This window comes from Micromesistius poutassou (genome assembly GCF_964030765.1).
Source record: "Micromesistius poutassou genome assembly, chromosome: 20".
In the NCBI taxonomy this organism is placed as follows: Eukaryota; Metazoa; Chordata; class Actinopteri; order Gadiformes; family Gadidae; genus Micromesistius; species Micromesistius poutassou.
Window position 1 is genome coordinate 1472466 of NC_140290.1, and position 25990 is coordinate 1498455.

Here is a 25990-nt window from a genome sequence, read left to right on the forward strand (position 1 = left end):
CAAATGACCTATCGAAAGTTGACTCATGCTAGGTAATGGAGAGCATATCTTCTAAATGAACGGACAACGAATTTCTCTAATTCATTACTTGCCATTTCTTCCCCCAAAGATAATTCCTCAAAGTAGTTTTGCACTTCTATAAAACTCCTTCGAGCCGGAGTTGAACCAGCGACCTAAGGATTTCAGACTCTTTTTACTACAGTCCTCCGCTCTACCAACTGAGCTATCGAAGGGTCAGCAGTTTTATGTAATTGAAAGAATATTTCAGACTCTATTTACTACAGTCTTCCTCTCTACCAAATGCCCTATGGAAAGTTGACTGATGCTAGGTAATGGAGAGAATATCTTCTAAATGAATTGACAACGAATATCTGTAATTCATTACTTGCCATTTCTTCCCCCAAAGATGATTCCTCAAAGTAGTTTTGCACTTCTATAAAACTCCTTCGAGCCGGAGTTGAACCAGCGACCTAAGGATTTCAGACACTTTTTACTACAGTCCTCCGCTCTACCAACTGAGCTATCGAAGGGTCAGAAGTTAAATGTAATTGAAAGAATATTTCAGACTCTATTTACTACAGTCTTCCGCTCTACCAAATGCCCTATGGAAAGTTGACTGATGCTAGGTAATGGAGAGAATATCTTCTAAATGAATTGACAACGAATATCTCTAATTCATAACTTGCCATTTCTTCCCCCAAAGATAATTCCTCAAAGTAGTTTTGCACTTCTATAAAACTCCTTCGAGCCGGAGTTGAACCAGCGACCTAAGGATTTCAGACTCTTTTTACTACAGTCCTCCGCTCTACCAACTGAGCTATCGAAGGGTCTGAAGTAATATGTAATGGAGAGAATATCTACTAAATGAACCAAGAACAAATTTCTTTAATTCATTATTTGCCATTTCTTCCCACAATGAAAATTCCTCAAAGTGGTTTTGCATTTCCATAAAATTTATTTGAGCCAGAGTTGAACCATCAACCTAAGGATTTCAGACTCTTTTTACTGCAGTCTTCCGCTCTATCAAATGACCTATCGAAAGTTGATTCGTGCTAGGTAATGGAGAGAATATCTTCTAAATGAATTGACAACAAATATCTCTAATTCATTACTTGCCATTTCTTCCCCCAAAGATAATTCCTCAAAGTAGTTTTGCACTTCTATAAAACTCCTTCGAGCCGGAGTTGAACCAGCGACCTAAGGATTTCAGACTCTTTTTACTACAGTCCTCCGCTCTACCAACTGAGCTATCGAAGGGTCTGAAGTAATATGTAATGGAGAGAATATCTACTAAATGAACCAAGAACAAATTTCTTTAATTCATTATTTGCCATTTCTTCCCACAATGAAAATTCCTCAAAGTGGTTTTTCATTTCCATAAAATTTATTTGAGCCCGAGTTGAACCATCAACCTAAGGATTTCAGACTCTTTTTACTGCAGTCTTCCGCTCTATCAAATGACCTATCGAAAGTTGACTCATGCTAGGTAATGGAGAGCATATCTTCTAAATGAACAGACAACGAATTTCTCTAATTCATTACTTGCCATTTCTTCCCCCAAAGATAATTCCTCAAAGTAGTTTTGCACTTCTATAAAACTCCTTCGAGCCGGAGTTGAACCAGCGACCTAAGGATTTCAGACTCTTTTTACTACAGTCCTCCGCTCTACCAACTGAGCTATCGAAGGGTCAGAAGTTAAATGTAATAGAAAGAATATTTCAGACTCTATTTACTACAGTCTTCCGCTCTACCAAATGCCCTATGGAAAGTTGACTGATGCTAGGTAATGGAGAGAATATCTTCTAAATGAATTGACAACGAATATCTCTAATTCATAACTTGCCATTTCTTCCCCCAAAGATAATTCCTCAAAGTAGTTTTGCACTTCTATATAACTCCTTCGAGCCGGAGTTGAACCAGCGACCTAAGGATTTCAGACTCTTGTTACTACAGTCTTCCGCTCTACCAACTGAGCTATCGAAGGGTCTGAAGTAATATGTAATGGAGAGAATATCTACTAAATGAACCAAGAACAAATTTCTTTAATTCATTATTTGCCATTTCTTCCCACAATGAAAATTCCTCAAAGTGGTTTTGCATTTCCATAAAATTTATTTGAGCCCGAGTTGAACCATCAACCTAAGGATTTCAGACTCTTTTTACTGCAGTCTTCCGCTCTATCAAATGACCTATCGAAAGTTGACTCATGCTAGGTAATGGAGAGCATATCTTCTAAATGAACGGACAACGAATTTCTCTAATTCATTACTTGCCATTTCTTCCCCCAAAGATAATTCCTCAAAGTAGTTTTGCACTTCTATAAAACTCCTTCGAGCCGGAGTTGAACCAGCGACCTAAGGATTTCAGACTCTTTTTACTACAGTCCTCCGCTCTACCAACTGAGCTATCGAAGGGTCAGAAGTTATATGTAATGGAAAGAATATTTCAGACTCTATTTACTACAGTCTTCCGCTCTACCAAATGCCCTATGGAAAGTTGACTGATGCTAGGTAATGGAGAGAATATCTTCTAAATGAATTGACAACGAATATCTCTAATTCATTACTTGCCATTTCTTCCCCCAAAGATAATTCCTCAAAGTAGTTTTGCACTTCTATAAAACTCCTTCGAGCCGGAGTTGAACCAGCGACCTAAGGATTTCAGACTCTTTTTACTACAGTCCTCCGCTCTACCAACTGAGCTATCGAAGGGTCTGAAGTAATATGTAATGGAGAGAATATCTACTAAATGAACCAAGAACAAATTTCTTTAATTCATTATTTGCCATTTCTTCCCACAATGAAAATTCCTCAAAGTGGTTTTGCATTTCCATAAAATTTATTTGAGCCAGAGTTGAACCATCAACCTAAGGATTTCAGACTCTTTTTACTGCAGTCTTCCGCTCTATCAAATGACCTATCGAAAGTTGACTCGTGCTAGGTAATGGAGAGAATATCTTCTAAATGAATTGACAACAAATATCTCTAATTCATTACTTGCCATTTCTTCCCCCAAAGATAATTCCTCAAAGTAGTTTTGCACTTCTATAAAACTCCTTCGAGCCGGAGTTGAACCAGCGACCTAAGGATTTCAGACTCTTTTTACTACAGTCCTCCGCTCTACCAACTGAGCTATCGAAGGGTCTGAAGTAATATGTAATGGAGAGAATATCTACTAAATGAACCAAGAACAAATTTCTTTAATTCATTATTTGCCATTTCTTCCCACAATGAAAATTCCTCAAAGTGGTTTTGCATTTCCATAAAATTTATTTGAGCCCGAGTTGAACCATCAACCTAAGGATTTCAGACTCTTTTTACTGCAGTCTTCCGCTCTATCAAATGACCTATCGAAAGTTGACTCATGCTAGGTAATGGAGAGCATATCTTCTAAATGAACAGACAACGAATTTCTCTAATTCATTACTTGCCATTTCTTCCCCCAAAGATAATTCCTCAAAGTAGTTTTGCACTTCTATAAAACTCCTTCGAGCCGGAGTTGAACCAGCGACCTAAGGATTTCAGACTCTTTTTACTACAGTCCTCCGCTCTACCAACTGAGCTATCGAAGGGTCAGAAGTTAAATGTAATAGAAAGAATATTTCAGACTCTATTTACTACAGTCTTCCGCTCTACCAAATGCCCTATGGAAAGTTGACTGATGCTAGGTAATGGAGAGAATATCTTCTAAATGAATTGACAACGAATATCTCTAATTCATTACTTGCCATTTCTTCCCCCAAAGATAATTCCTCAAAGTAGTTTTGCACTTCTATAAATCTCCTTTGAGCCGGAGTTGAACCAGCGACCTAAGGATTTCAGACTCTTTTTAATACAGTCCTCCGCTCTACCGACTGAGCTATCGAAGGGTCTGAAGTAATATGTAATGGAGAGAATATCTACTAAATGAACCAAGAACAAATTTCTTTAATTCATTATTTGACATTTCTTCCCACAATGAAAATTCCTCAAAGTGGTTTTGCATTTCCATAAAATTTATTTGAGCCCGAGTTGAACCATCAACCTAAGGATTTCAGACTCTTTTTACTGCAGTCTTCCGCTCTATCAAATGACCTATCGAAAGTTGACTCATGCTAGGTAATGGAGAGCATATCATCTAAATGAACGGACAACGAATTTCTCTAATTCATTACTTGCCATTTCTTCCCCCAAAGATAATTCCTCAAAGTAGTTTTGCACTTCTATAAAACTCCTTCGAGCCGGAGTTGAACCAGCGACCTAAGGATTTCAGACTCTTTTTACTACAGTCCTCCGCTCTACCAACTGAGCTATCGAAGGGTCAGCAGTTTTATGTAATTGAAAGAATATTTCAGACTCTATTTACTACAGTCTTCCTCTCTACCAAATGCCCTATGGAAAGTTGACTGATGCTAGCTAATGGAGAGAATATCTTCTAAATGAATTGACAACGAATATCTCTAATTCATTACTTGCCATTTCTTCCCCCAAAGATGATTCCTCAAAGTAGTTTTGCACTTCTATAAAACTCCTTCGAGCCGGAGTTGAACCAGCGACCTAAGGATTTCAGACACTTTTTACTACAGTCCTCCGCTCTACCAACTGAGCTATCGAAGGGTCAGAAGTTAAATGTAATTGAAAGAATATTTCAGACTCTATTTACTACAGTCTTCCGCTCTACCAAATGCCCTATGGAAAGTTGACTGATGCTAGGTAATGGAGAGAATATCTTCTAAATGAATTGACAACGAATATCTCTAATTCATAACTTGCCATTTCTTCCCCCAAAGATAATTCCTCAAAGTAGTTTTGCACTTCTATAAAACTCCTTCGAGCCGGAGTTGAACCAGCGACCTAAGGATTTCAGACTCTTTTTACTACAGTCCTCCGCTCTACCAACTGAGCTATCGAAGGGTCTGAAGTAATATGTAATGGAGAGAATATCTACTAAATGAACCAAGAACAAATTTCTTTAATTCATTATTTGCCATTTCTTCCCACAATGAAAATTCCTCAAAGTGGTTTTGCATTTCCATAAAATTTATTTGAGCCCGAGTTGAACCATCAACCTAAGGATTTCAGACTCTTTTTACTGCAGTCTTCCGCTCTATCAAATGACCTATCGAAAGTTGACTCATGCTAGGTAATGGAGAGCATATCTTCTAAATGAACGGACAACGAATTTCTCTAATTCATTACTTGCCATTTCTTCCCCCAAAGATAATTCCTCAAAGTAGTTTTGCACTTCTATAAAACTCCTTCGAGCCGGAGTTGAACCAGCGACCTAAGGATTTCAGACTCTTTTTACTACAGTCCTCCGCTCTACCAACTGAGCTATCGAAGGGTCAGAAGTTATATGTAATGGAAAGAATATTTCAGACTCTATTTACTACAGTCTTCCGCTCTACCAAATGCCCTATGGAAAGTTGACTGATGCTAGGTAATGGAGAGAATATCTTCTAAATGAATTGACAACGAATATCTCTAATTCATTACTTGCCATTTCTTCCCCCAAAGATAATTCCTCAAAGTAGTTTTGCACTTCTATAAAACTCCTTCGAGCCGGAGTTGAACCAGCGACCTAAGGATTTCAGACTCTTTTTACTACAGTCCTCCGCTCTACCAACTGAGCTATCGAAGGGTCTGAAGTAATATGTAATGGAGAGAATATCTACTAAATGAACCAAGAACAAATTTCTTTAATTCATTATTTGCCATTTCTTCCCACAATGAAAATTCCTCAAAGTGGTTTTGCATTTCCATAAAATTTATTTGAGCCAGAGTTGAACCATCAACCTAAGGATTTCAGACTCTTTTTACTGCAGTCTTCCGCTCTATCAAATGACCTATCGAAAGTTGATTCGTGCTAGGTAATGGAGAGAATATCTTCTAAATGAATTGACAACAAATATCTCTAATTCATTACTTGCCATTTCTTCCCCCAAAGATAATTCCTCAAAGTAGTTTTGCACTTCTATAAAACTCCTTCGAGCCGGAGTTGAACCAGCGACCTAAGGATTTCAGACTCTTTTTACTACAGTCCTCCGCTCTACCAACTGAGCTATCGAAGGGTCTGAAGTAATATGTAATGGAGAGAATATCTACTAAATGAACCAAGAACAAATTTCTTTAATTCATTATTTGCCATTTCTTCCCACAATGAAAATTCCTCAAAGTGGTTTTGCATTTCCATAAAATTTATTTGAGCCCGAGTTGAACCATCAACCTAAGGATTTCAGACTCTTTTTACTGCAGTCTTCCGCTCTATCAAATGACCTATCGAAAGTTGACTCATGCTAGGTAATGGAGAGCATATCTTCTAAATGAACGGACAACGAATTTCTCTAATTCATTACTTGCCATTTCTTCCCCCAAAGATAATTCCTCAAAGTAGTTTTGCACTTCTATAAAACTCCTTCGAGCCGGAGTTGAACCAGCGACCTAAGGATTTCAGACTCTTTTTACTACAGTCCTCCGCTCTACCAACTGAGCTATCGAAGGGTCAGAAGTTAAATGTAATGGAAAGAATATTTCAGACTCTATTTACTACAGTCTTCCGCTCTACCAAATGCCCTATGGAAAGTTGACTGATGCTAGGTAATGGAGAGAATATCTTCTAAATGAATTGACAACGAATATCTCTAATTCATTACTTGCCATTTCTTCCCCCAAAGATAATTCCTCAAAGTAGTTTTGCACTTCTATAAAACTCCTTCGAGCCGGAGTTGAACCAGCGACCTAAGGATTTCAGACTCTTTTTACTACAGTCCTCCGCTCTACCAACTGAGCTATCGAAGGGTCTGAAGTAATATGTAATGGAGAGAATATCTACTAAATGAACCAAGAACAAATTTCTATAATTCATTATTTGCCATTTCTTCCCACAATGAAAATTCCTCAAAGTGGTTTTGCATTTCCATAAAATTTATTTGAGCCCGAGTTGAACCATCAACCTAAGGATTTCAGACTCTTTTTACTGCAGTCTTCCGCTCTATCAAATGACCTATCGAAAGTTGACTCATGCTAGGTAATGGAGAGCATATCTTCTAAATGAACGGACAACGAATTTCTCTAATTCATTACTTGCCATTTCTTCCCCCAAAGATAATTCCTCAAAGTAGTTTTGCACTTCTATAAAACTCCTTCGAGCCGGAGTTGAACCAGCGACCTAAAGATTTCAGACTCTTTTTACTACAGTCCTCCGCTCTACCTACTGAGCTATCGAAGGGTCAGAAGTTATATGTAATTGAAAGAATATTTCAGACTCTATTTACTACAGTCTTCCGCTCTACCAAATGCCCTATGGAAAGTTGACTGATGCTAGGTAATGGAGAGAATATCTTCTAAATGAATTGACAACGAATATCTCTAATTCATTACTTGCCATTTCTTCCCCCAAAGATAATTCCTCAAAGTAGTTTTGCACTTCTATAAAACTCCTTCGAGCCGGAGTTGAACCAGCGACCTAAGGATTTCAGACTCTTTTTACTGCAGTCTTCCGCTCTATCAAATGACCTATCGAAAGTTGACTCATGCTAGGTAATGGAGAGAATATCTTCTAAATGAATTGACAACGAATATCTCTAATTCATTACTTGCCATTTCTTCCCCCAAAGATAATTCCTCAAAGTAGTTTTGCACTTCTATAAAACTCCTTCGAGCCGGAGTTGAACCAGCGACCTAAGGATTTCAGACTCTTTTTACTACAGTCCTCCGCTCTACCAACTGAGCTATCGAAGGGTCAGCAGTTATATGTAATTGAAAGAATATTTCAGACTCTATTTACTACAGTCTTCCGCTCTACCAAATGCCCTATGGAAAGTTGACTGATGCAAGGTAATGGAGAGAATATCTTCTAAATGAATTGACATTGAATTGACAACGAATATCTCTAATTCATTACAAAGATAATTCCTCAAAGTAGTTTTGCACTTCTATAAAACTCCTTCGAGCCGGAGTTGAACCAGCGACCTAAGGATTTCAGACTCTTTTTACTACAGTCCTCCGCTCTACCAACTGAGCTATCGAAGGGTCAGAAGTTATATGTAATGGAAAGAATATTTCAGACTCTATTTACTACAGTCTTCCGCTCTACCAAATGCCCTATGGAAAGTTGACTGATGCTAGGTAATGGAGAGAATATCTTCTAAATGAATTGACAACGAATATCTCTAATTCATTACTTGCCATTTCTTCCCCCAAAGATAATTCCTCAAAGTAGTTTTGCACTTCTATAAAACTCCTTCGAGCCGGAGTTGAACCAGCGACCTAAGGATTTCAGACTCTTTTTACTACAGTCCTCCACTCTACCAACTGAGCTATCGAAGGGTCTGAAGTAATATGTAATGGAGAGAATATCTACTAAATGAACCAAGAACAAATTTCTTTAATTCATTATTTGCCATTTCTTCCCACAATGAAAATTCCTCAAAGTGGTTTTGCATTTCCATAAAATTTATTTGAGCCCGAGTTGAACCATCAACCTAAGGATTTCAGACTCTTTTTACTGCAGTCTTCCGCTCTATCAAATGACCTATCGAAAGTTGACTCATGCTAGGTAATGGAGAGCATATCTTCTAAATGAACGGACAACGAATTTCTCTAATTCATTACTTGCCATTTCTTCCCCCAAAGATAATTCCTCAAAGTAGTTTTGCACTTCTATAAAACTCCTTCGAGCCGGAGTTGAACCAGCGACCTAAGGATTTTAGACTCTTTTTACTACAGTCCTCCGCTCTACCAACTGAGCTATCGAAGGGTCAGCAGTTTTATGTAATTGAAAGAATATTTCAGACTCTATTTACTACAGTCTTCCTCTCTACCAAATGCCCTATGGAAAGTTGACTGATGCTAGGTAATGGAGAGAATATCTTCTAAATGAATTGACAACGAATATCTCTAATTCATTACTTGCCATTTCTTCCCCCAAAGATGATTCCTCAAAGTAGTTTTGCACTTCTATAAAACTCCTTCGAGCCGGAGTTGAACCAGCAACCTAAGGATTTCAGACTCTTTTTACTACAGTCCTCCGCTCTACCAACTGAGCTATCGAAGGGTCAGAAGTTATATGTAATGGAAAGAATATTTCAGACTCTATTTACTACAGTCTTCCGCTCTACCAAATGCCCTATGGAAAGTTAACTGATGCTAGGTAATGGAGAGAATATCTTCTAAATGAATTGACAACGAATATCTCTAATTCATTACTTGCCATTTCTTCCCCCAAAGATAATTCCTCAAAGTAGTTTTGCACTTCTATAAAACTCCTTCGAGCCGGAGTTGAACCAGCGACCTAAGGATTTCAGACTCTTTTTACTACAGTCCTCCGCTCTACCAACTGAGCTATCGAAGGGTCTGAAGTAATATGTAATGGAGAGAATATCTACTAAATGAACCAAGAACAAATTTCTTTAATTCATTATTTGCCATTTCTTCCCACAATGAAAATTCCTCAAAGTGGTTTTGCATTTCCATAAAATTTATTTGAGCCAGAGTTGAACCATCAACCTAAGGATTTCAGACTCTTTTTACTGCAGTCTTCCGCTCTATCAAATGACCTATCGAAAGTTGACTCGTGCTAGGTAATGGAGAGAATATCTTCTAAATGAATTGACAACGAATATCTCTAATTCATTACTTGCCATTTCTTCCCCCAAAGATAATTCCTCAAAGTAGTTTTGCACTTCTATAAAACTCCTTCGAGCCGGAGTTGAACCAGCGACCTAAGGATTTCAGACTCTTTTTACTACAGTCCTCCGCTCTACCAACTGAGCTATCGAAGGGTCTGAAGTAATATGTAATGGAGAGAATATCTACTAAATGAACCAAGAACAAATTTCTTTAATTCATTATTTGCCATTTCTTCCCACAATGAAAATTCCTCAAAGTGGTTTTGCATTTCCATAAAATTTATTTGAGCCCGAGTTGAACCATCAACCTAAGGATTTCAGACTCTTTTTACTGCAGTCTTCCGCTCTATCAAATGACCTATCGAAAGTTGACTCATGCTAGGTAATGGAGAGCATATCTTCTAAATGAACTGACAACGAATTTCTCCAATTCATTACTTGCCATTTCTTCCCCCAAAGATGATTCCTCAAAGTAGTTTTGCACTTCTATAAATCTCCTTCGAGCCGGAGTTGAACCAGCGACCTAAGGATTTCAGACTCTTTTTACTACAGTCCTCCGCTCTACCAACTGAGCTATCGAAGGGTCAGAAGTTAAATGTAATGGAAAGAATATTTCAGACTCTATTTACTACAGTCTTCCGCTCTACCAAATGCCCTATGGAAAGTTGACTGATGCTAGGTAATGGAGAGAATATCTTCTAAATGAATTGACAACGAATATCTCTAATTCATTACTTGCCATTTCTTCCCCCAAAGATAATTCCTCAAAGTAGTTTTGCACTTCTATAAAACTCCTTCGAGCCGACCTAAGGATTTCAGACTCCTTTTACTACAGTCCTCCGCGCTACCAACTGAGCTATCGAAGGGTCTGAAGTAATATGTAATGGAGAGAATATCTACTAAATGAACCAAGAACAAATTTCTTTAATTCATTATTTGCCATTTCTTCCCACAATGAAAATTCCTCAAAGTGGTTTTGCATTTCCATAAAATTTATTTGAGCCCGAGTTGAACCATCAACCTAAGGATTTCAGACTCTTTTTACTGCAGTCTTCCGCTCTATCAAATGACCTATCGAAAGTTGACTCATGCTAGGTAATGGAGAGCATATCTTCTAAATGAACGGACAACGAATTTCTCTAATTCATTACTTGCCATTTCTTCCCCCAAAGATAATTCCTCAAAGTAGTTTTGCACTTCTATAAAACTCCTTCGAGCCGGAGTTGAACCAGCGACCTAAAGATTTCAGACTCTTTTTACTACAGTCCTCCGCTCTACCTACTGAGCTATCGAAGGGTCAGAAGTTATATGTAATTGAAAGAATATTTCAGACTCTATTTACTACAGTCTTCCGCTCTACCAAATGCCCTATGGAAAGTTGACTGATGCTAGGTAATGGAGAGAATATCTTCTAAATGAATTGACAACGAATATCTCTAATTCATTACTTGCCATTTCTTCCCCCAAAGATAATTCCTCAAAGTAGTTTTGCACTTCTATAAAACTCCTTCGAGCCGGAGTTGAACCAGCGACCTAAGGATTTCAGACTCTTTTTACTGCAGTCTTCCGCTCTATCAAATGACCTATCGAAAGTTGACTCATGCTAGGTAATGGAGAGCATATCTTCTAAATGAACGGACAACGAATTTCTCTAATTCATTACTTGCCATTTCTTCCCCCAAAGATAATTCCTCAAAGTAGTTTTGCACTTCTATAAAACTCCTTCGAGCCGGAGTTGAACCAGCGACCTAAGGATTTCAGACTCTTTTTACTACAGTCCTCCGCTCTACCAACTGAGCTATCGAAGGGTCAGAAGTTATATGTAATGGAAAGAATATTTCAGACTCTATTTACTACAGTCTTCCGCTCTACCAAATGCCCTATGGAAAGTTGACTGATGCTAGGTAATGGAGAGAATATCTTCTAAATGAATTGACAACGAATATCTCTAATTCATTACTTGCCATTTCTTCCCCCAAAGATAATTCCTCAAAGTAGTTTTGCACTTCTATAAAACTCCTTCGAGCCGGAGTTGAACCAGCGACCTAAGGATTTCAGACTCTTTTTACTACAGTCCTCCACTCTACCAACTGAGCTATCGAAGGGTCTGACGTAATATGTAATGGAGAGAATATCTACTAAATGAACCAAGAACAAATTTCTTTAATTCATTATTTGCCATTTCTTCCCACAATGAAAATTCCTCAAAGTGGTTTTGCATTTCCATAAAATTTATTTGAGCCCGAGTTGAACCATCAACCTAAGGATTTCAGACTCTTTTTACTGCAGTCTTCCGCTCTATCAAATGACCTATCGAAAGTTGACTCATGCTAGGTAATGGAGAGCATATCTTCTAAATGAACGGACAACGAATTTCTCTAATTCATTACTTGCCATTTCTTCCCCCAAAGATAATTCCTCAAAGTAGTTTTGCACTTCTATAAAACTCCTTCGAGCCGGAGTTGAACCAGCGACCTAAGGATTTTAGACTCTTTTTACTACAGTCCTCCGCTCTACCAACTGAGCTATCGAAGGGTCAGCAGTTTTATGTAATTGAAAGAATATTTCAGACTCTATTTACTACAGTCTTCCTCTCTACCAAATGCCCTATGGAAAGTTGACTGATGCTAGGTAATGGAGAGAATATCTTCTAAATGAATTGACAACGAATATCTCTAATTCATTACTTGCCATTTCTTCCCCCAAAGATGATTCCTCAAAGTAGTTTTGCACTTCTATAAAACTCCTTCGAGCCGGAGTTGAACCAGCAACCTAAGGATTTCAGACTCTTTTTACTACAGTCCTCCGCTCTACCAACTGAGCTATCGAAGGGTCAGAAGTTATATGTAATGGAAAGAATATTTCAGACTCTATTTACTACAGTCTTCCGCTCTACCAAATGCCCTATGGAAAGTTAACTGATGCTAGGTAATGGAGAGAATATCTTCTAAATGAATTGACAACGAATATCTCTAATTCATTACTTGCCATTTCTTCCCCCAAAGATAATTCCTCAAAGTAGTTTTGCACTTCTATAAAACTCCTTCGAGCCGGAGTTGAACCAGCGACCTAAGGATTTCAGACTCTTTTTACTACAGTCCTCCGCTCTACCAACTGAGCTATCGAAGGGTCTGAAGTAATATGTAATGGAGAGAATATCTACTAAATGAACCAAGAACAAATTTCTTTAATTCATTATTTGCCATTTCTTCCCACAATGAAAATTCCTCAAAGTGGTTTTGCATTTCCATAAAATTTATTTGAGCCAGAGTTGAACCATCAACCTAAGGATTTCAGACTCTTTTTACTGCAGTCTTCCGCTCTATCAAATGACCTATCGAAAGTTGACTCGTGCTAGGTAATGGAGAGAATATCTTCTAAATGAATTGACAACGAATATCTCTAATTCATTACTTGCCATTTCTTCCCCCAAAGATAATTCCTCAAAGTAGTTTTGCACTTCTATAAAACTCCTTCGAGCCGGAGTTGAACCAGCGACCTAAGGATTTCAGACTCTTTTTACTACAGTCCTCCGCTCTACCAAGTGAGCTATCGAAGGGTCTGAAGTAATATGTAATGGAGAGAATATCTACTAAATGAACCAAGAACAAATTTCTTTAATTCATTATTTGCCATTTCTTCCCACAATGAAAATTCCTCAAAGTGGTTTTGCATTTCCATAAAATTTATTTGAGCCCGAGTTGAACCATCAACCTAAGGATTTCAGACTCTTTTTACTGCAGTCTTCCGCTCTATCAAATGACCTATCGAAAGTTGACTCATGCTAGGTAATGGAGAGCATATCTTCTAAATGAACAGACAACGAATTTCTCTAATTCATTACTTGCCATTTCTTCCCCCAAAGATAATTCCTCAAAGTAGTTTTGCACTTCTATAAAACTCCTTCGAGCCGGAGTTGAACCAGCGACCTAAGGATTTCAGACTCTTTTTACTACAGTCCTCCGCTCTACCAACTGAGCTATCGAAGGGTCAGAAGTTAAATGTAATAGAAAGAATATTTCAGACTCTATTTACTACAGTCTTCCGCTCTACCAAATGCCCTATGGAAAGTTGACTGATGCTAGGTAATGGAGAGAATATCTTCTAAATGAATTGACAACGAATATCTCTAATTCATTACTTGCCATTTCTTCCCCCAAAGATAATTCCTCAAAGTAGTTTTGCACTTCTATAAATCTCCTTTGAGCCGGAGTTGAACCAGCGACCTAAGGATTTCAGACTCTTTTTAATACAGTCCTCCGCTCTACCAACTGAGCTATCGAAGGGTCTGAAGTAATATGTAATGGAGAGAATATCTACTAAATGAACCAAGAACAAATTTCTTTAATTCATTATTTGCCATTTCTTCCCACAATGAAAATTCCTCAAAGTGGTTTTGCATTTCCATAAAATTTATTTGAGCCCGAGTTGAACCATCAACCTAAGGATTTCAGACTCTTTTTACTGCAGTCTTCCGCTCTATCAAATGACCTATCGAAAGTTGACTCATGCTAGGTAATGGAGAGCATATCTTCTAAATGAACTGACAACGAATTTCTCTAATTCATTACTTGCCATTTCTTCCCCCAAAGATAATTCCTCAAAGTAGTTTTGCACTTCTATAAAACTCCTTCGAGCCGGAGTTGAACCAGCGACCTAAGGATTTCAGACTCTTTTTACTACAGTCCTCCGCTCTACCAACTGAGCTATCGAAGGGTCAGAAGTTAAATGTAATGGAAAGAATATTTCAGACTCTATTTACTACAGTCTTCCGCTCTACCAAATGCCCTATGGAAAGTTGACTGATGCTAGGTAATGGAGAGAATATCTTCTAAATGAATTGACAACGAATATCTCTAATTCATTACTTGCCATTTCTTCCCCCAAAGATAATTCCTCAAAGTAGTTTTGCACTTCTATAAAACTCCTTCGAGCCGACCTAAGGATTTCAGACTCCTTTTACTACAGTCCTCCGCGCTACCAACTGAGCTATCGAAGGGTCTGAAGTAATATGTAATGGAGAGAATATCTACTAAATGAACCAAGAACAAATTTCTTTAATTCATTATTTGCCATTTCTTCCCACAATGAAAATTCCTCAAAGTGGTTTTGCATTTCCATAAAATTTATTTGAGCCCGAGTTGAACCATCAACCTAAGGATTTCAGACTCTTTTTACTGCAGTCTTCCGCTCTATCAAATGACCTATCGAAAGTTGACTCATGCTAGGTAATGGAGAGCATATCTTCTAAATGAACGGACAACGAATTTCTCTAATTCATTACTTGCCATTTCTTCCCCCAAAGATGATTCCTCAAAGTAGTTTTGCACTTCTATAAAATTCCTTCGAGCCGGAGTTGAACCAGCGACCTAAGGATTTCAGACTCTTTTTACTACAGTCCTCCGCTCTACCAACTGAGCTATCGAAGGGTCAGCAGTTATATGTAATGGAAAGAATATTTCAGACTCTATTTACTACAGTCTTCCGCTCTACCAAATGCCCTATGGAAAGTTGACTGATGCTAGGTAATGGAGAGAATATCTTCTAAATGAATTGACATTGAATTGACAACGAATATCTCTAATTCATTACATTACAAAGATAATTCCTCAAAGTAGTTTTGCACTTCTATAAAACTCCTTCGAGCCGGAGTTGAACCAGCGACCTAAGGATTTCAGACTCTTTTTACTACAGTCCTCCGCTCTACCAACTGAGCTATCGAAGGGTCTGAAGTAATCAGTAATGGAGAGAATATCTACTAAATGAACCAAGAACAAATTTATTTAATTCATTATTTGCCATTTCTTCCCACAATGAAAATTCCTCAAAGTGGTTTTGCATTTCCATAAAATTTATTTGAGCCCGAGTTGAACCATCAACCTAAGGATTTCAGACTCTTTTTACTGGAGTGTTCCGCTCTACCAAATGCCCTATGGAAAGTTGACTGATGCTAGGTAATGGAGAGAATATCTTCTAAATGAATTGACAACGAATATCTCTAATTCATTACTTGCCATTTCTTCCCCCAAAGATAATTCCTCAAAGTAGTTTTGCACTTCTATAAAACTCCTTCGAGCCGGAGTTGAACCAGCGACCTAAGGATTTCAGACTCTTTTTACTACAGTCCTCCGCTCTACCAACTGAGCTATCGAAGGGTCAGAATTTATATGTAATGGAAAGAATATTTCAGACTCCATTTACTACAGTCTTCCGCTCTACCAAATGCCCTATGGAAAGTTGACTGATGCTAGGTAATGGAGAGAATATCTTCTAAATGAATTGACATTGAATTGACAACGAATATCTCTAATTCATTACATTACAAAGATAATTCCTCAAAGTAGTTTTGCACTTCTATAAAACTCCTTCGAGCCGGAGTTGAACCAGCGACCTAAGGATTTCAGACTCTTTTTACTACAGTCCTCCGCTCTACCAACTGAGCTATCGAAGGGTCTGCAGTAATATGTAATGGAGAGAATATCTACTAAATGAACCAAGAACAAATTTATTTAATTCATTATTTGCCATTTCTTCCCACAATGAAAATTCCTCAAAGTGGTTTTGCATTTCCATAAAATTTATTTGAGCCCGAGTTGAACCATCAACCTAAGGATTTCAGACTCTTTTTACTGCAGTCTTCCGCTCTATCAAATGACCTATCGAAAGTTGACTCATGCTAGGTAATGGAGAGCATATCTTCTAAATGAACGGACAACGAATTTCTCTAATTCATTACTTGCCATTTCTTCCCCCAAAGATGATTCCTCAAAGTAGTTTTGCACTACTATAAAACTCCTTTGAGCCGGAGTTGAACCAGCAACCTAAGGATTTCAGACTCTTTTTACTACAGTCCTCCCCTCTACCAACTGAGCTATCGAAGGGTCTGATGTAATATGTAATGGAGAGAATATCTACTAAATGAACCAAGAACAAATTTCTTAAATTCATTATTTGCCATTTCTTCCCACAATGAAAATTCCTCAAAGTGGTTTTGCATTTCCATAAAATTTATTTGAGCCCGAGTTGAACCATCAACCTAAGGATTTCAGACTCTTTTTACTGCAGTCTTCCGCTCTATCAAATGACCTATCGAAAGTTGACTCATGCTAGGTAATGGAGAGCATATCTTCTAAATGAACTGACAACGAATTTCTCCAATTCATTACTTGCCATTTCTTCCCCCAAAGATGATTCCTCAAAGTAGTTTTGCACTTCTATAAATCTCCTTCGAGCCGGAGTTGAACCAGCGACCTAAGGATTTCAGACTCTTTTTACTACAGTCCTCCGCTCTACCAACTGAGCTATCGAAGGGTCAGAAGTTAAATGTAATGGAAAGAATATTTCAGACTCTATTTACTACAGTCTTCCGCTCTACCAAATGCCCTATGGAAAGTTGACTGATGCTAGGTAATGGAGAGAATATCTTCTAAATGAATTGACAACGAATATCTCTAATTCATTACTTGCCATTTCTTCCCCCAAAGATAATTCCTCAAAGTAGTTTTGCACTTCTATAAAACTCCTTCGAGCCGACCTAAGGATTTCAGACTCCTTTTACTACAGTCCTCCGCGCTACCAACTGAGCTATCGAAGGGTCTGAAGTAATATGTAATGGAGAGAATATCTACTAAATGAACCAAGAACAAATTTCTTTAATTCATTATTTGCCATTTCTTCCCACAATGAAAATTCCTCAAAGTGGTTTTGCATTTCCATAAAATTTATTTGAGCCCGAGTTGAACCATCAACCTAAGGATTTCAGACTCTTTTTACTGCAGTCTTCCGCTCTATCAAATGACCTATCGAAAGTTGACTCATGCTAGGTAATGGAGAGCATATCTTCTAAATGAACGGACAACGAATTTCTCTAATTCATTACTTGCCATTTCTTCCCCCAAAGATAATTCCTCAAAGTAGTTTTGCACTTCTATAAAACTCCTTCGAGCCGGAGTTGAACCAGCGACCTAAAGATTTCAGACTCTTTTTACTACAGTCCTCCGCTCTACCTACTGAGCTATCGAAGGGTCAGAAGTTATATGTAATTGAAAGAATATTTCAGACTCTATTTACTACAGTCTTCCGCTCTACCAAATGCCCTATGGAAAGTTGACTGATGCTAGGTAATGGAGAGAATATCTTCTAAATGAATTGACAACGAATATCTCTAATTCATTACTTGCCATTTCTTCCCCCAAAGATAATTCCTCAAAGTAGTTTTGCACTTCTATAAAACTCCTTCGAGCCGGAGTTGAACCAGCGACCTAAGGATTTCAGACTCTTTTTACTGCAGTCTTCCGCTCTATCAAATGACCTATCGAAAGTTGACTCATGCTAGGTAATGGAGAGCATATCTTCTAAATGAACGGACAACGAATTTCTCTAATTCATTACTTGCCATTTCTTCCCCCAAAGATAATTCCTCAAAGTAGTTTTGCACTTCTATAAAACTCCTTCGAGCCGGAGTTGAACCAGCGACCTAAGGATTTCAGACTCTTTTTACTACAGTCCTCCGCTCTACCAACTGAGCTATCGAAGGGTCAGAAGTTATATGTAATGGAAAGAATATTTCAGACTCTATTTACTACAGTCTTCCGCTCTACCAAATGCCCTATGGAAAGTTGACTGATGCTAGGTAATGGAGAGAATATCTTCTAAATGAATTGACAACGAATATCTCTAATTCATTACTTGCCATTTCTTCCCCCAAAGATAATTCCTCAAAGTAGTTTTGCACTTCTATAAAACTCCTTCGAGCCGGAGTTGAACCAGCGACCTAAGGATTTCAGACTCTTTTTACTACAGTCCTCCACTCTACCAACTGAGCTATCGAAGGGTCTGAAGTAATATGTAATGGAGAGAATATCTACTAAATGAACCAAGAACAAATTTCTTTAATTCATTATTTGCCATTTCTTCCCACAATGAAAATTCCTCAAAGTGGTTTTGCATTTCCATAAAATTTATTTGAGCCCGAGTTGAACCATCAACCTAAGGATTTCAGACTCTTTTTACTGCAGTCTTCCGCTCTATCAAATGACCTATCGAAAGTTGACTCATGCTAGGTAATGGAGAGCATATCTTCTAAATGAACGGACAACGAATTTCTCTAATTCATTACTTGCCATTTCTTCCCCCAAAGATAATTCCTCAAAGTAGTTTTGCACTTCTATAAAACTCCTTCGAGCCGGAGTTGAACCAGCGACCTAAGGATTTTAGACTCTTTTTACTACAGTCCTCCGCTCTACCAACTGAGCTATCGAAGGGTCAGCAGTTTTATGTAATTGAAAGAATATTTCAGACTCTATTTACTACAGTCTTCCTCTCTACCAAATGCCCTATGGAAAGTTGACTGATGCTAGGTAATGGAGAGAATATCTTCTAAATGAATTGACAACGAATATCTCTAATTCATTACTTGCCATTTCTTCCCCCAAAGATGATTCCTCAAAGTAGTTTTGCACTTCTATAAAACTCCTTCGAGCCGGAGTTGAACCAGCAACCTAAGGATTTCAGACTCTTTTTACTACAGTCCTCCGCTCTACCAACTGAGCTATCGAAGGGTCAGAAGTTATATGTAATGGAAAGAATATTTCAGACTCTATTTACTACAGTCTTCCGCTCTACCAAATGCCCTATGGAAAGTTAACTGATGCTAGGTAATGGAGAGAATATCTTCTAAATGAATTGACAACGAATATCTCTAATTCATTACTTGCCATTTCTTCCCCCAAAGATAATTCCTCAAAGTAGTTTTGCACTTCTATAAAACTCCTTCGAGCCGGAGTTGAACCAGCGACCTAAGGATTTCAGACTCTTTTTACTACAGTCCTCCGCTCTACCAACTGAGCTATCGAAGGGTCTGAAGTAATATGTAATGGAGAGAATATCTACTAAATGAACCAAGAACAAATTTCTTTAATTCATTATTTGCCATTTCTTCCCACAATGAAAATTCCTCAAAGTGGTTTTGCATTTCCATAAAATTTATTTGAGCCAGAGTTGAACCATCAACCTAAGGATTTCAGACTCTTTTTACTGCAGTCTTCCGCTCTATCAAATGACCTATCGAAAGTTGACTCGTGCTAGGTAATGGAGAGAATATCTTCTAAATGAATTGACAACGAATATCTCTAATTCATTACTTGCCATTTCTTCCCCCAAAGATAATTCCTCAAAGTAGTTTTGCACTTCTATAAAACTCCTTCGAGCCGGAGTTGAACCAGCGACCTAAGGATTTCAGACTCTTTTTACTACAGTCCTCCGCTCTACCAACTGAGCTATCGAAGGGTCTGAAGTAATATGTAATGGAGAGAATATCTACTAAATGAACCAAGAACAAATTTCTTTAATTCATTATTTGCCATTTCTTCCCACAATGAAAATTCCTCAAAGTGGTTTTGCATTTCCATAAAATTTATTTGAGCCCGAGTTGAACCATCAACCTAAGGATTTCAGACTCTTTTTACTGCAGTCTTCCGCTCTATCAAATGACCTATCGAAAGTTGACTCATGCTAGGTAATGGAGAGCATATCTTCTAAATGAACAGACAACGAATTTCTCTAATTCATTACTTGCCATTTCTTCCCCCAAAGATAATTCCTCAAAGTAGTTTTGCACTTCTATAAAACTCCTTCGAGCCGGAGTTGAACCAGCGACCTAAGGATTTCAGACTCTTTTTACTACAGTCCTCCGCTCTACCAACTGAGCTATCGAAGGGTCAGAAGTTAAATGTAATAGAAAGAATATTTCAGACTCTATTTACTACAGTCTTCCGCTCTACCAAATGCCCTATGGAAAGTTGACTGATGCTAGGTAATGGAGAGAATATCTTCTAAATGAATTGACAACGAATATCTCTAATTCATTACTTGCCATTTCTTCCCCCAAAGATAATTCCTCAAAGTAGTTTTGCACTTCTATAAATCTCCTTTGAGCCGGAGTTGAACCAGCGACCTAAGGATTTCAGACTCTTTTTAATACAGTCCTCCGCTCTACCAACTGAGCTATCGAAGGGTCTGAAGTAATATGTAATGGAGAGAATATCTACTAAATGAACCAAGAACAAATTTCTTTAATTCATTATTTGCCATTTCTTCCCACAATGAAAATTCCTCAAAGTGGTTTTGCATTTCCATAAAATTTATTTGAGCCCGAGTTGAACCATCAACCTAAGGATTTCAGACTCTTTTTACTGCAGTCTTCCGCTCTATCAAATGACCTATCGAAAGTTGACTCATGCTAGGTAATGGAGAGCATATCTTCTAAATGAACTGACAACGAATTTCTCTAATTCATTACTTGCCATTTCTTCCCCCAAAGATAATTCCTCAAAGTAGTTTTGCACTTCTATAAAACTCCTTCGAGCCGGAGTTGAACCAGCGACCTAAGGATTTCAGACTCTTTTTACTACAGTCCTCCGCTCTACCAACTGAGCTATCGAAGGGTCAGAAGTTAAATGTAATGGAAAGAATATTTCAGACTCTATTTACTACAGTCTTCCGCTCTACCAAATGCCCTATGGAAAGTTGACTGATGCTAGGTAATGGAGAGAATATCTTCTAAATGAATTGACAACGAATATCTCTAATTCATTACTTGCCATTTCTTCCCCCAAAGATAATTCCTCAAAGTAGTTTTGCACTTCTATAAAACTCCTTCGAGCCGACCTAAGGATTTCAGACTCCTTTTACTACAGTCCTCCGCGCTACCAACTGAGCTATCGAAGGGTCTGAAGTAATATGTAATGGAGAGAATATCTACTAAATGAACCAAGAACAAATTTCTTTAATTCATTATTTGCCATTTCTTCCCACAATGAAAATTCCTCAAAGTGGTTTTGCATTTCCATAAAATTTATTTGAGCCCGAGTTGAACCATCAACCTAAGGATTTCAGACTCTTTTTACTGCAGTCTTCCGCTCTATCAAATGACCTATCGAAAGTTGACTCATGCTAGGTAATGGAGAGCATATCTTCTAAATGAACGGACAACGAATTTCTCTAATTCATTACTTGCCATTTCTTCCCCCAAAGATGATTCCTCAAAGTAGTTTTGCACTTCTATAAAATTCCTTCGAGCCGGAGTTGAACCAGCGACCTAAGGATTTCAGACTCTTTTTACTACAGTCCTCCGCTCTACCAACTGAGCTATCGAAGGGTCAGCAGTTATATGTAATGGAAAGAATATTTCAGACTCTATTTACTACAGTCTTCCGCTCTACCAAATGCCCTATGGAAAGTTGACTGATGCTAGGTAATGGAGAGAATATCTTCTAAATGAATTGACATTGAATTGACAACGAATATCTCTAATTCATTACATTACAAAGATAATTCCTCAAAGTAGTTTTGCACTTCTATAAAACTCCTTCGAGCCGGAGTTGAACCAGCGACCTAAGGATTTCAGACTCTTTTTACTACAGTCCTCCGCTCTACCAACTGAGCTATCGAAGGGTCTGAAGTAATCAGTAATGGAGAGAATATCTACTAAATGAACCAAGAACAAATTTATTTAATTCATTATTTGCCATTTCTTCCCACAATGAAAATTCCTCAAAGTGGTTTTGCATTTCCATAAAATTTATTTGAGCCCGAGTTGAACCATCAACCTAAGGATTTCAGACTCTTTTTACTGGAGTGTTCCGCTCTACCAAATGCCCTATGGAAAGTTGACTGATGCTAGGTAATGGAGAGAATATCTTCTAAATGAATTGACAACGAATATCTCTAATTCATTACTTGCCATTTCTTCCCCCAAAGATAATTCCTCAAAGTAGTTTTGCACTTCTATAAAACTCCTTCGAGCCGGAGTTGAACCAGCGACCTAAGGATTTCAGACTCTTTTTACTACAGTCCTCCGCTCTACCAACTGAGCTATCGAAGGGTCAGCAGTTATATGTAATTGAAAGAATATTTCAGACTCTATTTACTACAGTCTTCCGCTCTACCAAATGCCCTATGGAAAGTTGACTGATGCAAGGTAATGGAGAGAATATCTTCTAAATGAATTGACATTGAATTGACAACGAATATCTCTAATTCATTACAAAGATAATTCCTCAAAGTAGTTTTGCACTTCTATAAAACTCCTTCGAGCCGGAGTTGAACCAGCGACCTAAGGATTTCAGACTCTTTTTACTACAGTCCTCCGCTCTACCAACTGAGCTATCGAAGGGTCTGCAGTAATATGTAATGGAGAGAATATCTACTAAATGAACCAAGAACAAATTTATTTAATTCATTATTTGCCATTTCTTCCCACAATGAAAATTCCTCAAAGTGGTTTTGCATTTCCATAAAATTTATTTGAGCCCGAGTTGAACCATCAACCTAAGGATTTCAGACTCTTTTTACTGCAGTCTTCCGCTCTATCAAATGACCTATCGAAAGTTGACTCATGCTAGGTAATGGAGAGCATATCTTCTAAATGAACGGACAACGAATTTCTCTAATTCATTACTTGCCATTTCTTCCCCCAAAGATGATTCCTCAAAGTAGTTTTGCACTACTATAAAACTCCATTGAGCCGGAGTTGAACCAGCAACCTAAGGATTTCAGACGCTTTCTACTACAGTCCTCCGCTCTACCAACTGAGCTATCGAAGGGTCAGAAAGTATATGTAATGGAAAGAATATTTCAGACTCTATTTACTACAGTCTTCCGCTCTACCAAATGCCCTATGGAAAGTTGACTGATGCTAGGTAATGGAGAGAATATCTTCTAAATGAATTGACAACGAATTTCTCTAATTCATTACTTGCCATTTCTTCCCCCAAAGATAATTCCTCAAAGTAGTTTTGCACTTCTATAAAACTCCTTCGAGCCGGAGTTGAACCAGCGACCTAAGGATTTCAGACTCTTTTTACTACAGTCCTCCGCTCTACCAACTGAGCTATCGAAGGGTCAGCAGTTATTTGTAATTGAAAGAATATTTCAGACTCTATTTACTACAGTCTTCCGCTCTACCAAATGCCCTATGGAAAGTTGACTGATGCAAGGTAATGGAGAGAATATCTTCTAAATGAATTGACATTGAATTGACAACGAATATCTCTAATTCATTACATTACAAAGATAATTCCTCAAAGTAGTTTTGCACTTCTATAAAACTCCTTCGAGCCGGAGTTGAACCAGCGACCTAAGGATTTCAGACTCTTTTTACTACAGTCCTCCGCTCTACCAACTGAGCTATCGAAGGGTCTGCAGTAATATGTAATGGAGAGAATATCTACTAAATGAACCAAGAACAAATTTATTTAATTCATTATTTGCCATTTCTTCCCACAATGAAAATTCCTCAAAGTGGTTTTGCATTTCCATAAAATTTATTTGAGCCCGAGTTGAACCATCAACCTAAGGATTTCAGACTCTTTTTACTGCAGTCTTCCGCTCTATCAAATGACCTATCGAAAGTTGACTCATGCTAGGTAATGGAGAGCATATCTTCTAAATGAACGGACAACGAATTTCTCTAATTCATTACTTGCCATTTCTTCCCCCAAAGATAATTCCTCAAAGTAGTTTTGCACTTCTATAAAATTCCTTCGAGCCGGAGTTGAACCAGCGACCTAAGGATTTCAGACTCTTTTTACTACAGTCCTCCGCTCTACCAACTGAGCTATCGAAGGGTCAGAATTTATATGTAATGGAAAGAATATTTCAGACTCCATTTACTACAGTCTTCCGCTCTACCAAATGCCCTATGGAAAGTTGACTGATGCTAGGTAATGGAGAGAATATCTTCTAAATGAATTGACATTGAATTGACAACGAATATCTCTAATTCATTACATTACAAAGATAATTCCTCAAAGTAGTTTTGCACTTCTATAAAACTCCTTCGAGCCGGAGTTGAACCAGCGACCTAAGGATTTCAGACTCTTTTTACTACAGTCCTCCGCTCTACCAACTGAGCTATCGAAGGGTCTGCAGTAATATGTAATGGAGAGAATATCTACTAAATGAACCAAGAACAAATTTATTTAATTCATTATTTGCCATTTCTTCCCACAATGAAAATTCCTCAAAGTGGTTTTGCATTTCCATAAAATTTATTTGAGCCCGAGTTGAACCATCAACCTAAGGATTTCAGACTCTTTTTACTGCAGTCTTCCGCTCTATCAAATGACCTATCGAAAGTTGACTCATGCTAGGTAATGGAGAGCATATCTTCTAAATGAACGGACAACGAATTTCTCTAATTCATTACTTGCCATTTCTTCCCCCAAAGATGATTCCTCAAAGTAGTTTTGCACTACTATAAAACTCCTTTGAGCCGGAGTTGAACCAGCAACCTAAGGATTTCAGACTCTTTTTACTACAGTCCTCCCCTCTACCAACTGAGCTATCGAAGGGTCTGATGTAATATGTAATGGAGAGAATATCTACTAAATGAACCAAGAACAAATTTCTTAAATTCATTATTTGCCATTTCTTCCCACAATGAAAATTCCTCAAAGTGGTTTTGCATTTCCATAAAATTTATTTGAGCCCGAGTTGAACCATCAACCTAAGGATTTCAGACTCTTTTTACTGCAGTCTTCCGCTCTATCAAATGACCTATCGAAAGTTGACTCATGCTAGGTAATGGAGAGCATATCTTCTAAATGAACGGACAACGAATTTCTCTAATTCATTACTTGCCATTTCTTCCCCCAAAGATAATTCCTCAAAGTAGTTTTGCACTTCTATAAAACTCCTTCGAGCCGGAGTTGAACCAGCGACCTAAGGATTTCAGACTCTTTTTACTACAGTCCTCCGCTCTACCAACTGAGCTATCGAAGGGTCAGAAGTTATATGTAATGGAAAGAATATTTCAGACTCTATTTACTACAGTCTTCCGCTCTACCAAATGCCCTATGGAAAGTTGACTGATGCTAGGTAATGGAGAGAATATCTTCTAAATGAATTGACAACGAATATCTCTAATTCATTACTTGCCATTTCTTCCCCCAAAGATAATTCCTCAAAGTAGTTTTGCACTTCTATAAAACTCCTTCGAGCCGGAGTTGAACCAGCGACCTAAGGATTTCAGACTCTTTTTACTACAGTCCTCCACTCTACCAACTGAGCTATCGAAGGGTCTGAAGTAATATGTAATGGAGAGAATATCTACTAAATGAACCAAGAACAAATTTCTTTAATTCATTATTTGCCATTTCTTCCCACAATGAAAATTCCTCAAAGTGGTTTTGCATTTCCATAAAATTTATTTGAGCCCGAGTTGAACCATCAACCTAAGGATTTCAGACTCTTTTTACTGCAGTCTTCCGCTCTATCAAATGACCTATCGAAAGTTGACTCATGCTAGGTAATGGAGAGCATATCTTCTAAATGAACGGACAACGAATTTCTCTAATTCATTACTTGCCATTTCTTCCCCCA

The 25990-nt window shown here is 37.9% G+C and overlaps 56 non-coding genes across 56 annotated transcripts; all 56 read right to left on the reverse strand.

Annotated features, from left to right (window-relative positions):
- Window positions 1–145: 145 nt before the first annotated feature.
- AC3HAE_036043 (transfer RNA tyrosine (anticodon GUA)) lies at window positions 146–233 on the reverse strand. Its single transcript is given in 2 exon segments — window positions 146–181; window positions 197–233. It is a non-coding gene; the product is annotated as a tRNA-Tyr (tRNA).
- Window positions 234–442: 209 nt separating this feature from the next.
- On the reverse strand, window positions 443–530 carry AC3HAE_036044 (transfer RNA tyrosine (anticodon GUA)). The gene is given in 2 exon segments: window positions 443–478; window positions 494–530. It is a non-coding gene; the product is annotated as a tRNA-Tyr (tRNA).
- A 209-nt stretch (window positions 531–739) lies between these two features.
- AC3HAE_036045 (transfer RNA tyrosine (anticodon GUA)) lies at window positions 740–827 on the reverse strand. Its single transcript is given in 2 exon segments — window positions 740–775; window positions 791–827. It is a non-coding gene; the product is annotated as a tRNA-Tyr (tRNA).
- Window positions 828–1169: 342 nt separating this feature from the next.
- On the reverse strand, window positions 1170–1257 carry AC3HAE_036046 (transfer RNA tyrosine (anticodon GUA)). Its single transcript is given in 2 exon segments — window positions 1170–1205; window positions 1221–1257. It is a non-coding gene; the product is annotated as a tRNA-Tyr (tRNA).
- Window positions 1258–1599: 342 nt separating this feature from the next.
- On the reverse strand, window positions 1600–1687 carry AC3HAE_036049 (transfer RNA tyrosine (anticodon GUA)). Its single transcript is given in 2 exon segments — window positions 1600–1635; window positions 1651–1687. It is a non-coding gene; the product is annotated as a tRNA-Tyr (tRNA).
- A 209-nt stretch (window positions 1688–1896) lies between these two features.
- Window positions 1897–1984, reverse strand: AC3HAE_036050 (transfer RNA tyrosine (anticodon GUA)). The gene is given in 2 exon segments: window positions 1897–1932; window positions 1948–1984. It is a non-coding gene; the product is annotated as a tRNA-Tyr (tRNA).
- Window positions 1985–2326: 342 nt separating this feature from the next.
- AC3HAE_036051 (transfer RNA tyrosine (anticodon GUA)) lies at window positions 2327–2414 on the reverse strand. The gene is given in 2 exon segments: window positions 2327–2362; window positions 2378–2414. It is a non-coding gene; the product is annotated as a tRNA-Tyr (tRNA).
- Window positions 2415–2623: 209 nt separating this feature from the next.
- AC3HAE_036052 (transfer RNA tyrosine (anticodon GUA)) lies at window positions 2624–2711 on the reverse strand. The gene is given in 2 exon segments: window positions 2624–2659; window positions 2675–2711. It is a non-coding gene; the product is annotated as a tRNA-Tyr (tRNA).
- A 342-nt stretch (window positions 2712–3053) lies between these two features.
- Window positions 3054–3141, reverse strand: AC3HAE_036053 (transfer RNA tyrosine (anticodon GUA)). Its single transcript is given in 2 exon segments — window positions 3054–3089; window positions 3105–3141. It is a non-coding gene; the product is annotated as a tRNA-Tyr (tRNA).
- Window positions 3142–3483: 342 nt separating this feature from the next.
- AC3HAE_036054 (transfer RNA tyrosine (anticodon GUA)) lies at window positions 3484–3571 on the reverse strand. The gene is given in 2 exon segments: window positions 3484–3519; window positions 3535–3571. It is a non-coding gene; the product is annotated as a tRNA-Tyr (tRNA).
- A 639-nt stretch (window positions 3572–4210) lies between these two features.
- Window positions 4211–4298, reverse strand: AC3HAE_036055 (transfer RNA tyrosine (anticodon GUA)). Its single transcript is given in 2 exon segments — window positions 4211–4246; window positions 4262–4298. It is a non-coding gene; the product is annotated as a tRNA-Tyr (tRNA).
- Window positions 4299–4507: 209 nt separating this feature from the next.
- AC3HAE_036056 (transfer RNA tyrosine (anticodon GUA)) lies at window positions 4508–4595 on the reverse strand. The gene is given in 2 exon segments: window positions 4508–4543; window positions 4559–4595. It is a non-coding gene; the product is annotated as a tRNA-Tyr (tRNA).
- A 209-nt stretch (window positions 4596–4804) lies between these two features.
- AC3HAE_036057 (transfer RNA tyrosine (anticodon GUA)) lies at window positions 4805–4892 on the reverse strand. The gene is given in 2 exon segments: window positions 4805–4840; window positions 4856–4892. It is a non-coding gene; the product is annotated as a tRNA-Tyr (tRNA).
- Window positions 4893–5234: 342 nt separating this feature from the next.
- Window positions 5235–5322, reverse strand: AC3HAE_036058 (transfer RNA tyrosine (anticodon GUA)). The gene is given in 2 exon segments: window positions 5235–5270; window positions 5286–5322. It is a non-coding gene; the product is annotated as a tRNA-Tyr (tRNA).
- Window positions 5323–5531: 209 nt separating this feature from the next.
- On the reverse strand, window positions 5532–5619 carry AC3HAE_036061 (transfer RNA tyrosine (anticodon GUA)). The gene is given in 2 exon segments: window positions 5532–5567; window positions 5583–5619. It is a non-coding gene; the product is annotated as a tRNA-Tyr (tRNA).
- Window positions 5620–5961: 342 nt separating this feature from the next.
- Window positions 5962–6049, reverse strand: AC3HAE_036062 (transfer RNA tyrosine (anticodon GUA)). Its single transcript is given in 2 exon segments — window positions 5962–5997; window positions 6013–6049. It is a non-coding gene; the product is annotated as a tRNA-Tyr (tRNA).
- A 342-nt stretch (window positions 6050–6391) lies between these two features.
- Window positions 6392–6479, reverse strand: AC3HAE_036063 (transfer RNA tyrosine (anticodon GUA)). Its single transcript is given in 2 exon segments — window positions 6392–6427; window positions 6443–6479. It is a non-coding gene; the product is annotated as a tRNA-Tyr (tRNA).
- A 209-nt stretch (window positions 6480–6688) lies between these two features.
- On the reverse strand, window positions 6689–6776 carry AC3HAE_036064 (transfer RNA tyrosine (anticodon GUA)). The gene is given in 2 exon segments: window positions 6689–6724; window positions 6740–6776. It is a non-coding gene; the product is annotated as a tRNA-Tyr (tRNA).
- Window positions 6777–7630: 854 nt separating this feature from the next.
- On the reverse strand, window positions 7631–7718 carry AC3HAE_036065 (transfer RNA tyrosine (anticodon GUA)). Its single transcript is given in 2 exon segments — window positions 7631–7666; window positions 7682–7718. It is a non-coding gene; the product is annotated as a tRNA-Tyr (tRNA).
- Window positions 7719–7921: 203 nt separating this feature from the next.
- Window positions 7922–8009, reverse strand: AC3HAE_036066 (transfer RNA tyrosine (anticodon GUA)). The gene is given in 2 exon segments: window positions 7922–7957; window positions 7973–8009. It is a non-coding gene; the product is annotated as a tRNA-Tyr (tRNA).
- Window positions 8010–8218: 209 nt separating this feature from the next.
- Window positions 8219–8306, reverse strand: AC3HAE_036067 (transfer RNA tyrosine (anticodon GUA)). Its single transcript is given in 2 exon segments — window positions 8219–8254; window positions 8270–8306. It is a non-coding gene; the product is annotated as a tRNA-Tyr (tRNA).
- Window positions 8307–8648: 342 nt separating this feature from the next.
- Window positions 8649–8736, reverse strand: AC3HAE_036068 (transfer RNA tyrosine (anticodon GUA)). The gene is given in 2 exon segments: window positions 8649–8684; window positions 8700–8736. It is a non-coding gene; the product is annotated as a tRNA-Tyr (tRNA).
- A 209-nt stretch (window positions 8737–8945) lies between these two features.
- On the reverse strand, window positions 8946–9033 carry AC3HAE_036069 (transfer RNA tyrosine (anticodon GUA)). Its single transcript is given in 2 exon segments — window positions 8946–8981; window positions 8997–9033. It is a non-coding gene; the product is annotated as a tRNA-Tyr (tRNA).
- A 209-nt stretch (window positions 9034–9242) lies between these two features.
- AC3HAE_036071 (transfer RNA tyrosine (anticodon GUA)) lies at window positions 9243–9330 on the reverse strand. Its single transcript is given in 2 exon segments — window positions 9243–9278; window positions 9294–9330. It is a non-coding gene; the product is annotated as a tRNA-Tyr (tRNA).
- Window positions 9331–9672: 342 nt separating this feature from the next.
- Window positions 9673–9760, reverse strand: AC3HAE_036073 (transfer RNA tyrosine (anticodon GUA)). Its single transcript is given in 2 exon segments — window positions 9673–9708; window positions 9724–9760. It is a non-coding gene; the product is annotated as a tRNA-Tyr (tRNA).
- Window positions 9761–10102: 342 nt separating this feature from the next.
- Window positions 10103–10190, reverse strand: AC3HAE_036074 (transfer RNA tyrosine (anticodon GUA)). The gene is given in 2 exon segments: window positions 10103–10138; window positions 10154–10190. It is a non-coding gene; the product is annotated as a tRNA-Tyr (tRNA).
- Window positions 10191–11327: 1137 nt separating this feature from the next.
- On the reverse strand, window positions 11328–11415 carry AC3HAE_036075 (transfer RNA tyrosine (anticodon GUA)). Its single transcript is given in 2 exon segments — window positions 11328–11363; window positions 11379–11415. It is a non-coding gene; the product is annotated as a tRNA-Tyr (tRNA).
- A 209-nt stretch (window positions 11416–11624) lies between these two features.
- AC3HAE_036076 (transfer RNA tyrosine (anticodon GUA)) lies at window positions 11625–11712 on the reverse strand. The gene is given in 2 exon segments: window positions 11625–11660; window positions 11676–11712. It is a non-coding gene; the product is annotated as a tRNA-Tyr (tRNA).
- A 342-nt stretch (window positions 11713–12054) lies between these two features.
- On the reverse strand, window positions 12055–12142 carry AC3HAE_036077 (transfer RNA tyrosine (anticodon GUA)). Its single transcript is given in 2 exon segments — window positions 12055–12090; window positions 12106–12142. It is a non-coding gene; the product is annotated as a tRNA-Tyr (tRNA).
- A 209-nt stretch (window positions 12143–12351) lies between these two features.
- On the reverse strand, window positions 12352–12439 carry AC3HAE_036079 (transfer RNA tyrosine (anticodon GUA)). Its single transcript is given in 2 exon segments — window positions 12352–12387; window positions 12403–12439. It is a non-coding gene; the product is annotated as a tRNA-Tyr (tRNA).
- A 209-nt stretch (window positions 12440–12648) lies between these two features.
- On the reverse strand, window positions 12649–12736 carry AC3HAE_036080 (transfer RNA tyrosine (anticodon GUA)). The gene is given in 2 exon segments: window positions 12649–12684; window positions 12700–12736. It is a non-coding gene; the product is annotated as a tRNA-Tyr (tRNA).
- A 772-nt stretch (window positions 12737–13508) lies between these two features.
- AC3HAE_036083 (transfer RNA tyrosine (anticodon GUA)) lies at window positions 13509–13596 on the reverse strand. The gene is given in 2 exon segments: window positions 13509–13544; window positions 13560–13596. It is a non-coding gene; the product is annotated as a tRNA-Tyr (tRNA).
- Window positions 13597–14235: 639 nt separating this feature from the next.
- On the reverse strand, window positions 14236–14323 carry AC3HAE_036084 (transfer RNA tyrosine (anticodon GUA)). The gene is given in 2 exon segments: window positions 14236–14271; window positions 14287–14323. It is a non-coding gene; the product is annotated as a tRNA-Tyr (tRNA).
- Window positions 14324–14948: 625 nt separating this feature from the next.
- Window positions 14949–15036, reverse strand: AC3HAE_036085 (transfer RNA tyrosine (anticodon GUA)). The gene is given in 2 exon segments: window positions 14949–14984; window positions 15000–15036. It is a non-coding gene; the product is annotated as a tRNA-Tyr (tRNA).
- Window positions 15037–15244: 208 nt separating this feature from the next.
- Window positions 15245–15332, reverse strand: AC3HAE_036087 (transfer RNA tyrosine (anticodon GUA)). Its single transcript is given in 2 exon segments — window positions 15245–15280; window positions 15296–15332. It is a non-coding gene; the product is annotated as a tRNA-Tyr (tRNA).
- Window positions 15333–15674: 342 nt separating this feature from the next.
- Window positions 15675–15762, reverse strand: AC3HAE_036088 (transfer RNA tyrosine (anticodon GUA)). The gene is given in 2 exon segments: window positions 15675–15710; window positions 15726–15762. It is a non-coding gene; the product is annotated as a tRNA-Tyr (tRNA).
- Window positions 15763–15970: 208 nt separating this feature from the next.
- On the reverse strand, window positions 15971–16058 carry AC3HAE_036089 (transfer RNA tyrosine (anticodon GUA)). Its single transcript is given in 2 exon segments — window positions 15971–16006; window positions 16022–16058. It is a non-coding gene; the product is annotated as a tRNA-Tyr (tRNA).
- A 772-nt stretch (window positions 16059–16830) lies between these two features.
- On the reverse strand, window positions 16831–16918 carry AC3HAE_036090 (transfer RNA tyrosine (anticodon GUA)). Its single transcript is given in 2 exon segments — window positions 16831–16866; window positions 16882–16918. It is a non-coding gene; the product is annotated as a tRNA-Tyr (tRNA).
- Window positions 16919–18055: 1137 nt separating this feature from the next.
- AC3HAE_036091 (transfer RNA tyrosine (anticodon GUA)) lies at window positions 18056–18143 on the reverse strand. The gene is given in 2 exon segments: window positions 18056–18091; window positions 18107–18143. It is a non-coding gene; the product is annotated as a tRNA-Tyr (tRNA).
- A 209-nt stretch (window positions 18144–18352) lies between these two features.
- On the reverse strand, window positions 18353–18440 carry AC3HAE_036092 (transfer RNA tyrosine (anticodon GUA)). Its single transcript is given in 2 exon segments — window positions 18353–18388; window positions 18404–18440. It is a non-coding gene; the product is annotated as a tRNA-Tyr (tRNA).
- Window positions 18441–18782: 342 nt separating this feature from the next.
- AC3HAE_036094 (transfer RNA tyrosine (anticodon GUA)) lies at window positions 18783–18870 on the reverse strand. The gene is given in 2 exon segments: window positions 18783–18818; window positions 18834–18870. It is a non-coding gene; the product is annotated as a tRNA-Tyr (tRNA).
- Window positions 18871–19079: 209 nt separating this feature from the next.
- On the reverse strand, window positions 19080–19167 carry AC3HAE_036095 (transfer RNA tyrosine (anticodon GUA)). Its single transcript is given in 2 exon segments — window positions 19080–19115; window positions 19131–19167. It is a non-coding gene; the product is annotated as a tRNA-Tyr (tRNA).
- A 209-nt stretch (window positions 19168–19376) lies between these two features.
- Window positions 19377–19464, reverse strand: AC3HAE_036096 (transfer RNA tyrosine (anticodon GUA)). Its single transcript is given in 2 exon segments — window positions 19377–19412; window positions 19428–19464. It is a non-coding gene; the product is annotated as a tRNA-Tyr (tRNA).
- A 342-nt stretch (window positions 19465–19806) lies between these two features.
- AC3HAE_036097 (transfer RNA tyrosine (anticodon GUA)) lies at window positions 19807–19894 on the reverse strand. The gene is given in 2 exon segments: window positions 19807–19842; window positions 19858–19894. It is a non-coding gene; the product is annotated as a tRNA-Tyr (tRNA).
- Window positions 19895–20236: 342 nt separating this feature from the next.
- Window positions 20237–20324, reverse strand: AC3HAE_036099 (transfer RNA tyrosine (anticodon GUA)). The gene is given in 2 exon segments: window positions 20237–20272; window positions 20288–20324. It is a non-coding gene; the product is annotated as a tRNA-Tyr (tRNA).
- Window positions 20325–20963: 639 nt separating this feature from the next.
- AC3HAE_036100 (transfer RNA tyrosine (anticodon GUA)) lies at window positions 20964–21051 on the reverse strand. Its single transcript is given in 2 exon segments — window positions 20964–20999; window positions 21015–21051. It is a non-coding gene; the product is annotated as a tRNA-Tyr (tRNA).
- A 625-nt stretch (window positions 21052–21676) lies between these two features.
- On the reverse strand, window positions 21677–21764 carry AC3HAE_036101 (transfer RNA tyrosine (anticodon GUA)). The gene is given in 2 exon segments: window positions 21677–21712; window positions 21728–21764. It is a non-coding gene; the product is annotated as a tRNA-Tyr (tRNA).
- A 208-nt stretch (window positions 21765–21972) lies between these two features.
- On the reverse strand, window positions 21973–22060 carry AC3HAE_036102 (transfer RNA tyrosine (anticodon GUA)). The gene is given in 2 exon segments: window positions 21973–22008; window positions 22024–22060. It is a non-coding gene; the product is annotated as a tRNA-Tyr (tRNA).
- A 342-nt stretch (window positions 22061–22402) lies between these two features.
- Window positions 22403–22490, reverse strand: AC3HAE_036103 (transfer RNA tyrosine (anticodon GUA)). Its single transcript is given in 2 exon segments — window positions 22403–22438; window positions 22454–22490. It is a non-coding gene; the product is annotated as a tRNA-Tyr (tRNA).
- Window positions 22491–22693: 203 nt separating this feature from the next.
- On the reverse strand, window positions 22694–22781 carry AC3HAE_036105 (transfer RNA tyrosine (anticodon GUA)). Its single transcript is given in 2 exon segments — window positions 22694–22729; window positions 22745–22781. It is a non-coding gene; the product is annotated as a tRNA-Tyr (tRNA).
- Window positions 22782–23420: 639 nt separating this feature from the next.
- Window positions 23421–23508, reverse strand: AC3HAE_036106 (transfer RNA tyrosine (anticodon GUA)). Its single transcript is given in 2 exon segments — window positions 23421–23456; window positions 23472–23508. It is a non-coding gene; the product is annotated as a tRNA-Tyr (tRNA).
- A 208-nt stretch (window positions 23509–23716) lies between these two features.
- AC3HAE_036107 (transfer RNA tyrosine (anticodon GUA)) lies at window positions 23717–23804 on the reverse strand. Its single transcript is given in 2 exon segments — window positions 23717–23752; window positions 23768–23804. It is a non-coding gene; the product is annotated as a tRNA-Tyr (tRNA).
- Window positions 23805–24146: 342 nt separating this feature from the next.
- AC3HAE_036108 (transfer RNA tyrosine (anticodon GUA)) lies at window positions 24147–24234 on the reverse strand. The gene is given in 2 exon segments: window positions 24147–24182; window positions 24198–24234. It is a non-coding gene; the product is annotated as a tRNA-Tyr (tRNA).
- Window positions 24235–24442: 208 nt separating this feature from the next.
- Window positions 24443–24530, reverse strand: AC3HAE_036109 (transfer RNA tyrosine (anticodon GUA)). Its single transcript is given in 2 exon segments — window positions 24443–24478; window positions 24494–24530. It is a non-coding gene; the product is annotated as a tRNA-Tyr (tRNA).
- Window positions 24531–25302: 772 nt separating this feature from the next.
- AC3HAE_036111 (transfer RNA tyrosine (anticodon GUA)) lies at window positions 25303–25390 on the reverse strand. Its single transcript is given in 2 exon segments — window positions 25303–25338; window positions 25354–25390. It is a non-coding gene; the product is annotated as a tRNA-Tyr (tRNA).
- A 209-nt stretch (window positions 25391–25599) lies between these two features.
- On the reverse strand, window positions 25600–25687 carry AC3HAE_036112 (transfer RNA tyrosine (anticodon GUA)). The gene is given in 2 exon segments: window positions 25600–25635; window positions 25651–25687. It is a non-coding gene; the product is annotated as a tRNA-Tyr (tRNA).
- Between the last annotated feature and the right edge of the window lie 303 nt (window positions 25688–25990).